The sequence below is a fragment of the Patagioenas fasciata genome, chromosome 32 (genome assembly GCF_037038585.1).
Source record: "Patagioenas fasciata isolate bPatFas1 chromosome 32, bPatFas1.hap1, whole genome shotgun sequence".
In the NCBI taxonomy this organism is placed as follows: domain Eukaryota; kingdom Metazoa; phylum Chordata; class Aves; order Columbiformes; family Columbidae; genus Patagioenas; species Patagioenas fasciata.
The window spans coordinates 1760657-1774326 of NC_092551.1; the positions used below are offsets into that span (position 1 = coordinate 1760657).

General features: G+C 50.0%; 1 pseudogene; it reads left to right on the plus strand.

Annotated features, from left to right (window-relative positions):
* LOC139825978 (dynein axonemal heavy chain 9-like) overlaps positions 1–13670 on the plus strand; it is a 117652-nt pseudogene that overhangs the window by 20954 nt on the left and 83028 nt on the right.

The following is a 13670-nucleotide window of genomic DNA, read 5'->3' on the forward strand; positions in this document are numbered from 1 at the left end:
CTCCTCCTGCAGGCACAGTATTGCTGAAAGACTGTATTGATGAGGATAGCTGAGAAGACCAGAGATCATCATGGCTTTTAGAGGCTGCACAGGGTTTGCTGGCTGGGTAGTTAACAGAGCTATATGTCTTTGATTGGGAAGCAAATCAGAGGCAAAGATCAATGGGAGGGAGATGGTCTGGACTAGGAGGTGTCCAGGCCCTTCTCAGAGCGTGCTGCTTTGTGAATAAAACAGCAGGAACCCCCTAAGATCCCCAGAATTGACGGGAGGGTGTCTACCAGGTGAATGGGGAGGATTGTCTCACATTCAGCTCTCTGCCTTGTTTCTGCAGCTGGTGTCGGTGCTGAGGGAGCTGAGCTACCTGTCTGGCAGCCGCCTGGGAGCCATCCCACCCACGGCAGCAGAAATCTATTCCTCCAAGGAGTCATACCGGCAGCTGGCGGCCAACTTGGAGCTGATGGTGAACAGATACAACAAGGTCCTGAAGACAGTCCTGGAGGTCGAATACCCTCTCATACAGGAGCAGCTGTGGGATATTAACTTGAAGGTGAAGAAGGCAGAAGAAACACTCAACTGGAAGATGGAGGGTGAGCTAGCTCTGTGTTAGGGCAAAAGAGGCCGTACAGGATTTCACAGAATCCCAGACTGGTGAGGGCTGAAGAGACCTCTGGAGATCTCCCAGTCCAACCCCCCTGCTCACGCAGGGTCCCAGAGCAGATCACACAGGTGGGTCCAGGCAGGTTTCAATGTCTCACAGAAGGAGACTCCACACCCGCTCTGGGCAGCCTGGGCCAGGCTCTGGCACCTCCCAGCAAACAAGTTTCTGCTCGTGTTCAGATGGAGCCTCCTGTGTTTCAGTCTGTACCCGTTGCCCCTCACCCTGGTGCTGGGCACCACTGAACAGAGTCTGGTCCATCCTCTGACAGCCACCCTGAGATATTGATCCCATTGATCAGATCCCTCTCAGCTTCTCTTCTCCAGCTCAACAGCCCCAGCTCTCTCAGCCTTTCCTCAGAAGAAAAATGCTCTAGACCCCTCAGCATCTTGGTAGCCACCGCTGGGCTCTCCCCAGTAATTCCTTGTCCTTCTTAAACTGGGGTGCCCAGAACTGGACACACCACTCAGATGGGGCCTCACGAGTGCAGAGCAGAGGGGGAGGATTCACCTCCCTCGACCTGCTGGCCACACTCCTACTCACGCAGCCCAGGTACCATCAACCTTCTTGGCCACAGGGCACATTGCTCATGGTTAACCTGCTCACTTGGGTCTCATCAGATTCCTCCCATGTCCCCAGCCTCCATCACCTGGTTCCCAGTGACAGTTCACAGCAGGGCAGGGGACTCTCCAGCAGAGCCAGCACTGGGGAGACAAAGGGCAGCCCCCAGCCTGCCTGCTCCTTCCCATCTTACCTTGATCTGCTTGGGCTGGGGACAGGATCCTGATCCCTTCAGCTTCCCTCTGGGCTTTTGGGGAAGAGAGGCTGCCCTGTAAGCAGTGATGCTGAGGAAACGGCAAGATTGGGGTTTGTGAGAGCTGGCAAGGCTGGGGTTGAAGAGTCTGCTCCCTGCCCGTGCCAGCCCAAGTGACCCACTGTGTGGTCATGTCCCTGTGTCCCCAAGGCACTGCTTTCTCCCTGAGTTGTGCAGGGACTGGGACCCCTTGGCCCAGCCATCTGGCTTGGGACAGACTTCTCCCGGTGGGGGCCAGGGCCACCTCGTTATCCTTTCCAGCCAGATGAAATACTGTGGTTAGTGGTGAGGTTTGTGCACCGTGACTTTGGGATGATTTAACCAGTGTTCTTGCTTGATCAGTTTTAACTGCAAAGCAGAATGGAGGAAGACAATTTGTTTCCTCTTGGTGAAAGCAAACTGCTCGCTGTTGGAATATATATTTCTGTCATCAGGCTTGTGGTATGAACAGGAACAAGTGTCCTCCCTTGGGAACTTGCAAAGCAGAATTCCTCATGCTGAAAAACTCTTTCTCCATTGCACAACAAAGATGAAGGGACTTTCCTGCAGATGAAGTTCCCTGAATCTAAATGCAGCCCTCGCTGGTACCTTGGGCTGTCACAGCCTGTGTTTGTGGGGCTGTGGGTCCCTGCTCTAGTGACAGTGGCAGGAACACTCAGCCTGTTGTCCTTGTTCTCTCTCTGGTAGCAGATTAAATCTGGGTACGGGAAAGGGGGAAGTGTCAGACGTCCCCACGGTGCTGGTGCTCCTGGCAGAAAACAGAGGCTGCAGCTGTACCATGGATTGTTGGGGTAGGAGGGAGCTAGAAGTGACTCTTTTGGTTGAGGTGGTAAGTCTCTTGTGTTAATGATGGGTGAGAAATACATGAAACCGTGGGGGAAAAGTCTTATGGAGAGTGCACAAGAGCTTGGCCATGCAGCTCTGAAAAAAAGTAGTCAATCATCTCATTTTTTACCAGGTGTCTGGGATCACATCTCCATGGTGATGGATGATGTCCATGACCTCGAGCAGAGGATACAGAAAGCCAAAAACAATGTTGAGGAGATCCAGACCATCGTGGGATCGTGGGCGTCGCCCATATTTGTGAGAAGAGATTGTAAAAGAGAATCGCTGCTGAGCCTGGAGGACTGTCAGGACCGCCTGGAACGGCGTTACAGCCTTGTCCGAGAGTCAGGGCAGAGGATTCATCTGCTGGTGAAGGTGAGGGGGGACCTTCTCCAGGGGTTTGTTGACTCTTCATAGGCTCTGGGTGTCTCTCCGCTCTGGTGAAAATGTCCAGAGCTGCTTCACCTTAAAATTAACTCCCTTAACTCGTTTGAAAAACTTACCTGTTGTTGATGAAGGAATACTTTGATGGGTGAGCTGGTACAGCTGAGTGTGCGGGGCTGCTGACCAGGCACCGAGTTTGGAGCAGGAGTGGGAGCCGATGCAGCCCAGTCTGGCTCCCAGTCCTGGTTCTTGTGAAGCCACTAGAGGGTAGTCGTGCATCAGGCTTTGGGATCCTGCTCAGAGGAAAAACTCCTCCGAAATATTCACCTTAAAATGGAGAGGCAGCTGGCTGTGGCTGACCTTTCTGCTTTAGGCTTGTTGTTCCTCTGTGGGAGCAGGAGGTGACGCTGTCAGTCCAGGGAGAAGCTGAGTAACAAGAAAAAAGCTGCTGTCTGAACCCTGGGTTTTTTCCAGTGGCTTTGCCAGAGCTGAGAGTCCTCTTTGCAGAGCAGGAGAAAGCCCAAATCTCTGCGCCTCACCTGCCCAGAGGTTTTAGCGTGTCAGGGACAGCACCTTGGCTGGAAGGCAGATGGATTTTAGGTCCAGCCCACTCCTGAGGGTCACCATCTGGCCTTGGACTCTGGAGAGACTGGGCTGACCCTCTCTGGGACACTGAGCCCTTGTTGCTCACCTTACTTCACTGTCTGCACTCAGCCTTGGGCTTCTGACCCACTTCTGTACCCTCTGAACCCACGGCGAGGATTTTACTATGCCCACGTTGTCCTGCTGCTACAGCTGTGACAGGCTCAACCACCTCCAGCTACACCCAAAAGATGGGAACACTTCCTAAATTGACCGGAGAGAACATGGGGCTGTGGCCAAGGCAGAAGGGCTGGCACCGCTGCTCTGGTGGCTCACAGGGCAGGACCAACTGCAAAGCAGCATGAAGGTCCTGGGGAGGGAAAGGCACCGTGGCCCAAAATAGGATGTCCCCATGCCTCTGTCCTGCTGTGCTGGTCAAACCTGGAGGAACAGCAGCAAAGGGGCCAAGAGCTGGTCTGCTGTGTTTCCCTTGGGTGTTCAGGTCTTCTTTTGAGCAGGTGAGTCTTGAGGCTGCTGAGAGAAGAGCACAGAGAGTTTGGGTACGTGCACCCACAAGCACAGGCAGGACAGTGAGATGCTGGCTTGCATTGCCCTTTTGCACCAGGATGAGGCCTCTGGAGTAAAGGTTCAGTAGAACACCAGTGACAAGGGGGCATTGTCAAATACAAGGGCATGGGACGGTGAAGAGGGGGTGGTGCTTTCAAATGGGCATTCCCATAGTGTTCAGTCCTGTGAAGTTCCCCTTTCTCTTGTGTCAGCAAAATGTGGAGGTGAGTCTGCAAGGCACCAGAGCCCTGGCTTGCTCTGTTAACAGTTTAATCACTCAGCGTTGATGTGTAAAGTTGGGGAGCAGCAACTCTGGGTTGACTCAAGCCCAATTGGCAATGCCACTCTATCTTGAGGAGGCTGAGGCCAGACCTTCTTGCTCTCTGCAACTGTCTGAAAGGAGGTTGGAGCATGGAGGGGGTTGGTCTCTTCTCCCAAGTAGTAAGAGATAGGATGAGAGGAAGTGGCCTCAAGTTGCACCAAGGAAAGTTCAGATTGGATATTAGGAAAAAATAATTCACAGAGAGGATTGTGAAGCTTTGGAATAGGCTGCCCAGAGCAGTGGTGGAGTCACATCCCTGGAGGTGTTAACAAATGTACAGATGGGGTTCTTAGGGACATGGGTTAGTGGTGGAGTTAGGTTATGGTTGGATTCGATGATCTTGAGGGTCTCTTCCAACCAGAATGATTCTATGATCTCATGTGTGCCAAGCTGCCATGCCACTGGGAATGGCACCCTCTCCTGTGTCCCCAGAGATGAAATACAGCCAGCTTTGAACCCCTGGCAGCAGACTGCAAGCTGGACCTTACGTTTTTTTTGAGCCCGTGCCTGTGTTGAGAGCCCCTGGCAGGCTTAGGAGAAAGAGCCCTCAGAGGGCATAGCAAGGCCGGAACAGGATCACGGCAGAGCCTGGGAGGTGCAGGGGATGGATACCCAGGCTGGTCTTGTGGGTGTGGAAGAGGAGACGCAAGAAGGATGGGGCCATTCTGTGGCCTAGAAAACCGTGAATTTCCTGACTGTGAACTTGCCTGGAGGTAAGGAACGCAATAAGCTGAGAAGGGAGGCTGTAAGCCAACCCTTTGTCTTCTGATCCCAATCTTTAACTATTTTCACTTGGTTTATTTAAAAACCCTTTTCTGAATTTTAAAGTTCTCTTGTTTTGAGATGACCATTTGTAGGGCAGAGGTGTAAGCAGTCCGCTTGGAAGGACTCATCCACCCAAGGTAACATTATACAGGCCACAAGGACTGAGGCTTCATGCATTGGGATGAGCCTTTGGCCCAGGTCTGCAAAGCACCCTTGAGCCCTTTGGCCTCAGAGAAGAGGGAGGAGAAGGTTGCAGGGCTGCTAAGTCTCTCACGCACTCCATTTTTACCTTGTGATTATTTTGAGTTGCTTCAGATGACAAAGCAGCCCTTGACAGAAGGAGAAAATTGTGGCCATGCTACCAGCAGCAACATCCGTCTGTCTGGTTTCTCTCCCCCCGCAGGGCTGGTACCTGTGTGCTCATTGCCATGAGTCCTCAGCTGTGGGCAGCTCTTGTAGGACAGACTCAGCCCCGCTGTATTTCAAAGTGTCGTCTTTTTCTTCCAGGAAAACCAGAGCCTCTTACTTGCAGACCCAGCATCTGACATCTGGAAGGCCTATGTGGATTACGTGGATGAGATAGTTCTGGATGGATTCTTCACTGCCATTGAGTGCTCACTCAAGTAGCTCCTCGAAAACACAGGTAACTGCTGGTTCCTCAGCTCTGGCCGTGATACCATCTTCAGTCTCACCAAAAGGAAGTTTCTGTTTTGTGCTTTGACTTGTGGTGGTCTTTCTACTCTGCCTCTTGCATTGTCTACAGCAAGTGCTGGAGGAGCCTCCAGACTCAGAGGGTAACTCTGTCCCCTGGTCACTGGAGCAAAGCCTTGCTCAAGGGAAGGGACAGAGATGACTGTGCACCATTTGCTGGGATTTGTGAACAGACAAAATTGAGGCATCATTCCAAGTCTGTTCTTGGGCATCAGCCATCTCCTGACCTCCCATGCACAAAGCATCAAGGTGACACAACCTTTCGTTTGTGGAGAGTCTCAAGAGTTGGTTCTGTGGATGAAAGACATGAAAGAAAAACCTCCATCACTGAGGAGTGAGGAGAGGGGTCACCAAAGCAGAGCTCCTGCCTAAGGCTGCCACGGAGGGTCACTCTGCTGAGAGCAGCTGTGTCCAGCTAAAGCACATCTTCAGAACGCTTCCCTCCTGGATGTGGAGGCACACTGAGCTGGAGAATTGCATCCAGTTCCTCACCATCTTGTTAAAAACAAGCACAGAATTTCACATTTGTGAAACCAGTTGGTGTTTTATTTTTTCATGCCTTTCTCCACTAAATTAAAGAGCCTCTTGGTTCCTGTTGTTTTTCTCCTCTTTAAGTACTTATGCGCTGTAATTGTTCAGCTCTCAGACTCCCTTTTGATTAGCTGAAGAGCCTGGTCTCTTTAAGGCTTCCCTCCACAGCATTTTTCCGGTCCTTAAATCACTTGTGTCTCATCTGTTCTCCAGTATCTCCTGTGGGTACCAGAACACCAGCTGGTTTGGCAGCCTCCCCTCTGCGTTGTGTGCAGACACAATGTCACTGGACCCAGCGAGTGGGTGTCCCACCTGCCTGGTGTCCCTGTGGGGCATGTGTGTGTCTTGTGGTGGGATGTTAGTGGTGGCTCTAGATCACTTTTCTCCCCTTCAAAAATAACCTGGCACCTCTGTTCTTCCCTACCAGATCCCAAGGCAGGGCTTCCTCCCCTGTTTGAGGTGCAGCTGGATTTGGTGATCCCAGATTTGGTATTTCAACCCTCCTTGGACCCTGGCACAAACGATGGCTTCTACGACGTGGTGGAAGGTCTTCTCAACGACATCTACCGGATCTCATCGCTGGTGCCCAGGCTGGCTGAGCACAGCGGCTTCCTCCACTACCAGGTCCGTGGCTGTGGAGCTCCCTCACGCTGTGTGGCAGTGAGGAGGTGCCACGCTGCCCCCGCATCACTGCGAGCTCCTCTCCTCTCCTCTCCAGGCTGACATGGAGGACATGGCTGACCTGGCCGACATGCGCCATGAGCTGATGGGGCGTGTGCAGGCCGTGATGGCGGCCTGCTGTGATTACCGCAGTGCCTTCGACCACTACTCCTACCTGTACGGGGAGGACAGAAAGGAGTTCTTCCGCCAGTTCCTCCTCTACGGGCACATTCTCACTGCGGCAGAAATCGAGGCCCATGCAGAGAACGGGGTCCCTGAGTCACCTCCCACGCTGCAGCAGTTCCGAGAGCAGATTGACTCCTACGAGAAGATCTATGAGGAGGTGAATCGCATCGAGCCCATCAGCATTTTCCAGAGTTGGATGAAAGTTGGTGCTCGGCCTTTCAAAGCGTCTCTGCTGAATGTGATTAAACGGTGGAGCTTGGTGTTCAAGCAGCATCTCATGGACCACGTCATGCACAGGTAGGAACCGTTCTACCTCTTCTTCCCAGAACCAAAGTGGGTTTCTCTTGTGTTGGCTGGGCTTTATCATTTCACACTGATAAGCAAAAGGCTAATACAGGAGCAAGAGGAGGGGGCACACACCCCCTGCCAGCTCCATCGCATCTCTGCTAACTTTCATCCCCTCGTCTCTGCTGGGAGCAGCTGGTCCAGCTGAGTGTGTAAAGTGCAAACAGTTCCACGAACTCGGTACCATCGACATCCTGCGAGCTGATGCTCCTACGACCGACTGTGTGGTGTTGGACAGGATGTCTGTTTGTCTGTTCATCCTGGTCCAACTAATCTAATCTCTTCTAGGGCTCTATGCTTATTTTGTTGAATTTGCCATCAGTAAAGCTGCATTAATGCCATGAGATACTTGCTCCGTTTCTAAATGCAGTGCTCTTTTGAGTGCACTCTTTGTAAAAAAAGTAATTTGGGTTGCCTGGCATGAGCAGTCATGGGGAGGCAGTTTCAAGGTTACAAAAAGGAGGAGCTTTGGATGTAAGTTTTGAATTAACATGTGTTCCCTGCTCTGAATAGCTGCTCAGCCGCCTGGTCTCTGCAGGATGATGTGTTAGGTGATTTATTTGAGTAGTAGCAGCTGAAGGATGCCACAGGGCTTGGATGCTTACGAAGAAATATTTACAGACATATGTACTAGTGAAGGCTGCTGCGTGTGGTGGCTGCTGTGATCTCTTGTGTTCTTTTCAGCACGATAATTCCTGTGCAAAGAGGTTTTTGCATAGGTTAGAACAGGCATTTAGGAGTTCTTATTAAGAGCTCCTGACTCAGCAGTTTAGTCTTTAATAGGTGAAGTGTTTAGGGCTATGTTTTGGTCCAGCAGCATCCACAGAATTTAAGCGGGCACTTCAAAAGGAAGCGTTTTGAGAAGGGAAGAATGGAAAGGACCAAAGATCCAGGAGCCCATCAAGCTCTGCTAACAGTGTCCAGCAGCTGGTGAGATCAAGAAGCAGGTAGGGAAACTTCCCCCAAATAGTCTCCTTGTCTCTAACCATTCATACCTGAGGACTTTGAGAGTCATGGGTTGTACCTTTGTATCTAAAGACCTGGATGGATTTTTTTTTCTCCCACAAAAGTTCGGTTGCTTTTCTGAACCGCTGTGAATTTTTAACATCTGCATCCTTCTGCAGCAGAGACTTACCCTCTGAAATAAGGCAGCGTGCGAAGAAGAATCCCTGTTTGTTGTAGCTTTACAACCTACCAGGTTCATTTGTTGAATTCTTGTATTGGAAGAGATGACATGAAAACTGTCCTTTCAAATTCACTCTCTTCAGACCACAGACCCGAGCTCACAGGTCTCCCTTATAGAATCATAGGATAGAGTCATAGAATCTGTTTGGTTGGAAGAGACCATCAAGATCACAGAGTCCAACCATAACCTAACTCTGGCACTACCCCATGTCCCTGAGAACCTCATCTATATGTCTATCCAACCCCTCCAGGGATGGTGACTCCACCACTGCCCAGGGCAGCCTGTTCCAAGGCCCGACAGCCATTTCTGTGGATAATTTTTTTCCTAATACCCAATCTGAACCTCCCCTGGAGAAATTTGAGGCCATTTTATCTTATCACTTGCTACCTGAGAGAAGAGACCAACCCCCTCCATGCTCCAACCTCCTTTCAGACAGTTGCAGAGATCAGGTCTCCCCTCATCTCCTGTTCTCCAGGCTGAACAGCCCCAGCTCCCTCAGCTGCTCCTCGTGAGACTTGTGCTCCTCAAATGCCTTTTCTCCAACCTGTGAAGTCCCAACCCATTATCCGTTCCTCACAGGAAGCCGTACCACATCTATGGATCCCTGTGAGCATGAACTGTGGTTCTGATGCCCTCAGCATGTTGCCATGTGATGGGCAGAGTTAGCCAGGCCTTTCCCTCTCCGTGCCAGTCCAGCTGCCTGGATGATTCCGGTAGGAACTGCTCTCATTTGGTGCTTTCCTGTTTTGTGTTCTACAGCTTGTCTGACCTGGACGAGTTCATAAAAACTGCTGACAAAGGTTTGAGCAAGAAGGTTGAAAAAGGCGATTATGATGGTTTGGTGGAGATCATGGGGCATCTCCTGGCCGTTAAGGAAAGGCACAGTGTCACCGATGCCACGTTCGAGCCCCTGAAGCAAACCGTCGAACTGCTGAAGACGTGTGAGCAAGAGCTGCCGGAGGAAGTCTATAAGCAACTGGAGGTGGGTGAAAAGCTGCGGTGGACACGGCGGTTTGCCAAGTAGCCAGCGTCAAAGAGTATGAGCTTAAGAGCATTGCAGGAATATTTAAAGCCCCACTCCCTGTCATTAGAGGGCCTCAGTGGATAGTATTTTACTATTGTGGGATGTGCCTTAATAGCTCTAAATTTTGGAGTTATATTGAGATTTTTCTTTTAAAGCAGAGATTAAGCCTTTTGTTATGTATGAAAAACATAGAATTGCCTGCTCCAACTCTCAGCGATTACTCTTGAAAAAAATTAATGCATTTTCAAATACATCTGTTAATTAGTTTGAATTATAATTATTTTTAAATAAGCCAGTTCTTGGCAACTGTGGAGATGGGAAGGATAATGTTGGCAGAGGAGTCGCCTTCTCATAGGACTTCAGTCCTCCACTAGGTCTATAACACCCAATCTGCTTGACCCAAAGGACATCACTGGGAGCACGTTATGAAAGTATTTCAGCACCTTTCCACATCTGGCCCTGATGAATCAATTTTTCTTTGGGGAATTCTTCTCATTTCTGGACAGGGGACCATGAGGTGAAGGTTGGAAAAGCCTGTGGGATGCCCAGCCAGCCTTGGGGAACTGGCAGCAGTCACCATGTTACGGTGGAGGAGCGTGTGGCTGCATACTGATGGATACCCCTTAGTCACGGGGCGTTGTGTGCAGAGGGCTCTGTGTAGGACACCAGGTTTAAGGCAGAGCTTTTTGGGGAGAAGTTCCTCCCTCTGCTGCAGGCTTGGATGGGACCTGAGCGGGGTTTAGCAATCCCCCAGTTTTCTGCTGGTGCAGCCGTGATCCACGGATGGTTGTATCACCAAATCTGACACGGGTAAGGGTCCTAAAGATAACTGGATTCCTACAGACACCCTGAAAAACAGAAGAGCTGCATTAAATGAATGTTTTGGCTGCTACAGCAGCTTCAGTTCAGCATAAAAAATGGTGCTATGGGGAACCCAGCTCTGCTGATTCCTCTGCCCAAGAGCTGCTTGCTTGGTGCCTGTTTGTGCGTGTAGATTTGAACAACTGATTTGTTTTTCTGACAGAAGAAATGAGGTATGCAGGGCAGCCATTCAGATGTAGGAGATAACAAAACAGTTTCGTTCTTTCTGGCAAGTGACAGCAACACATAGTTGAATAATTCATTCACTGCTGTACACAGTAGGAAAACCAAAGTAAGTTCCTCCAGGTACCGCTCCCTCCATGGCCATGAAGATGGATGGGCTGGAGCTGATAGTTTGTATGAGAAGGACAAGGAAGCAGCTCCATGTGTGCCCTGCTATGGTCATGGATAGTGATTTCTACAGAGACTGGAACATGAAGTGCCAGAAAGAGACCCCTCAGGAGGGACTGGCCCTGCTCTGGCCGCCTCTGCTGCCTCCAGGTTATTTCGCTTCTTTGCATAGTGTTGGTGCATCTCCATTAGTCTTCTCAACTATGTGCACTGGGATGAAAAGAAGCCCAAAGTCTTTCCTGTAGGCTGGCACAGTACCTGGGGAAGTGGGAGAGCAAAGCTGTGGGACTTGAGGACAGCAGAGCCCTGGCTGGTGTCACTGTCTGGGGTGAGGATTTGGCTCGAGAAGTCTAGTGAGAAGAGAAGAAATCAAATCTCTTTCTAAATAAAATCCCAGGTGCAAAGGGTGGATTGTTAGCAGTGCTGTGCACCAGCAGCTTGGATGCAGTCCTGAGAAAGAAACTGTCTTATTTAGTACTAATATTATACAGGCAGGCTGGAGGGATTTGCCCCAGAAAGCTCTGTAGAAGTCCTTCTGGCATAATATCTTCTGCTCTAAGAGCTGGCTGGAAATTTCCCAGGCTCTGTTTCTTAATTAGCTCTGGGAAGCCGGACGATCTGATGAACTTGCATCCTCAGCCCACCCTCCTGCCTCCAGCCAGCTCTGGGTCCCGCTGGGCTCGGTGTCAGGAGAACTGTGCTCTCTCAACCACCGAGCCATCCTGGGAGCCCAGGATCTGGTCTGGGACCCTTCTTCTGAAGTTATTTAACATGTTTTTGCAATCAGAGCAGTCAGTTTTAAAGTCTCAGTCTTCATTCGTCTTCAAAATTGTGGATAACTGATAAGTTTTATCCCAAATTGTGTTTAGCTTTTGCATCACAACAAAACTTCCTTGCAGTTTTAGGCATGGAATCTGTTGCTTTTCCTGTTCTGTGATTGTCCATAAACAGATCAGTCACATCTTATATCAAATAGCAAATACTGCCTACCGTCATTTAAATTTTGCTTGCAGGAGCTGCCAGAAAAATGGAACAATATAAAGAAGCTGGCGATAGCTGTGAAGCAGCGTGTGGCTCCTCTGCAGGCGAACGAAATGACAGTTGTGCGCAAGAGCTGTGCGGCGTTTGATGTTGAGCAACACAGATTCAGAGAGCGATTTCGGAAAGAAGCACCGTTCAGGTACAGTGAAATTATAACATCAGAGAAGCCCTGAGGAAGAAAAGCTTCATGGGATCATCTCGGAGTGTCCTGAGGATGTGTTCTTGAACCCTTGCATACATTTCCTACCTGCTCACGGTGTTGTATCTGTTACGCCCTGGGTGTTTTGTCCCTGCAAACACTGTAAGGTGTTAGCAAGAGATTCAATCTGGATGCTGAGTGCACAATATTGCTTAAAGGGGTTGTCAGCAGTGCCATGTGGCTGCACCATCAATGGGTACTATAGATGTATCATGTCTGCTTTGTGTCTCAGAGGCACCATTTGTTTTATGTTTTCTTTAGAAGTTGTTACAATATCACTTATGAAGAATAAACATTTCTTTCTAGGTTTGACACCAAAAAGCCTTATCAACTGCTGGATACAAAGCACATTGAGATTAAACAAATGGAGTCAGCCATGACCTCGATTTATGAATCAGCTGGTCTGTTTGAAGTCACAGTGCCAGACTATAAACAACTGAAGCAGTGCCGAAAGGAGCTGTGTCTTCTCAAAGAGCTCTGGGCTATGATCTCCCTTGTGGGCACTTGCCTTGATGACTGGCAGACCACCAAATGGGCGGATATTAACGTGGAAAACATGGATCTGGAGTGTAAAAAGTTTGCAAGAGAGATTCGGAATTTGGATAAGGAGGTGAGGGCGTGGGATGCTTTCACTGGGCTGGACAGCAAGGTGAAGAACATGCTGACGGCCCTGAAAGCTGTGGCAGAACTTCAAAATCCCGCCATTAGGGAAAGGCACTGGAATCAGCTGATGCAGGTGACGGGTGTGAGGTTTGTGATGGACTCGGACACCACGCTGGCTGACCTCCTGAAGCTCAACCTCCATAACTTTGAGGATGAGGTTCGTGGCATTGTGGACAAAGCGGTACGAGAAATGAGTATGGAGAAAGTCCTGAAGGAGCTAAAAATGACTTGGAGCACCATGGAGTTTCAGTATGAGCCTCACCCCCGGACGAACATCCCGTTGCTGAAGTCAGACGAGGAACTCATAGAAACTTTAGAAGACAACCAGGTGCAGCTGCAGAATTTAATGACATCCAAATGTATTGCTTTCTTCTTGGAGGAAGTGTCCATATGGCAGAGGAAGCTGTCCACAACAGATTCCGTCATTTCTCTCTGGTTCGAAGTGCAGCGTACGTGGTCTCACTTGGAGAGCATATTCATAGGCTCAGAAGATATACGGGCACAGCTTCCTAAGGTAGGAAATCCCAAATCCTATTTTTCCTGTGTGGAAAGCGTTGAAGAAGAGCCTCCATTACACAGAAGAAGGTTGTCTATATTGCCGTGTTCCCCCAAGCAGGACTGTTCTCTTGCTGCATTGCTTTCTTGGAGGCTCCCTTAATGCTACAGCAGTTTCCCCAGTGTTGCCCCAGGCTGTTTTTGTACTGTTGGTTGTGCCTGAACCCTGCTGAGAAACTGTTTTTCCTCCCCTCCACCATTGCACAGCAGATGCAGAGTTCCTGGAGGCTGAGCAGGAGGCTGCTGGCTTCCTTCAGTGATACAGGCATGTTCCCTCTTTCCTTGGAGGGGAGAAGACGGAGATAATTACTCAGATGGTGCAAATTGTCAAATCAGAGCTGGACCAGGCAGCTTTGCAGTATCCGCTTCCCTGCCTCCAGTGCTGGTGCAGCAGGAGAGCAGCTCTTCTCCCACTTCAGCTTCAGAAAATTGAGCAGAGTTGT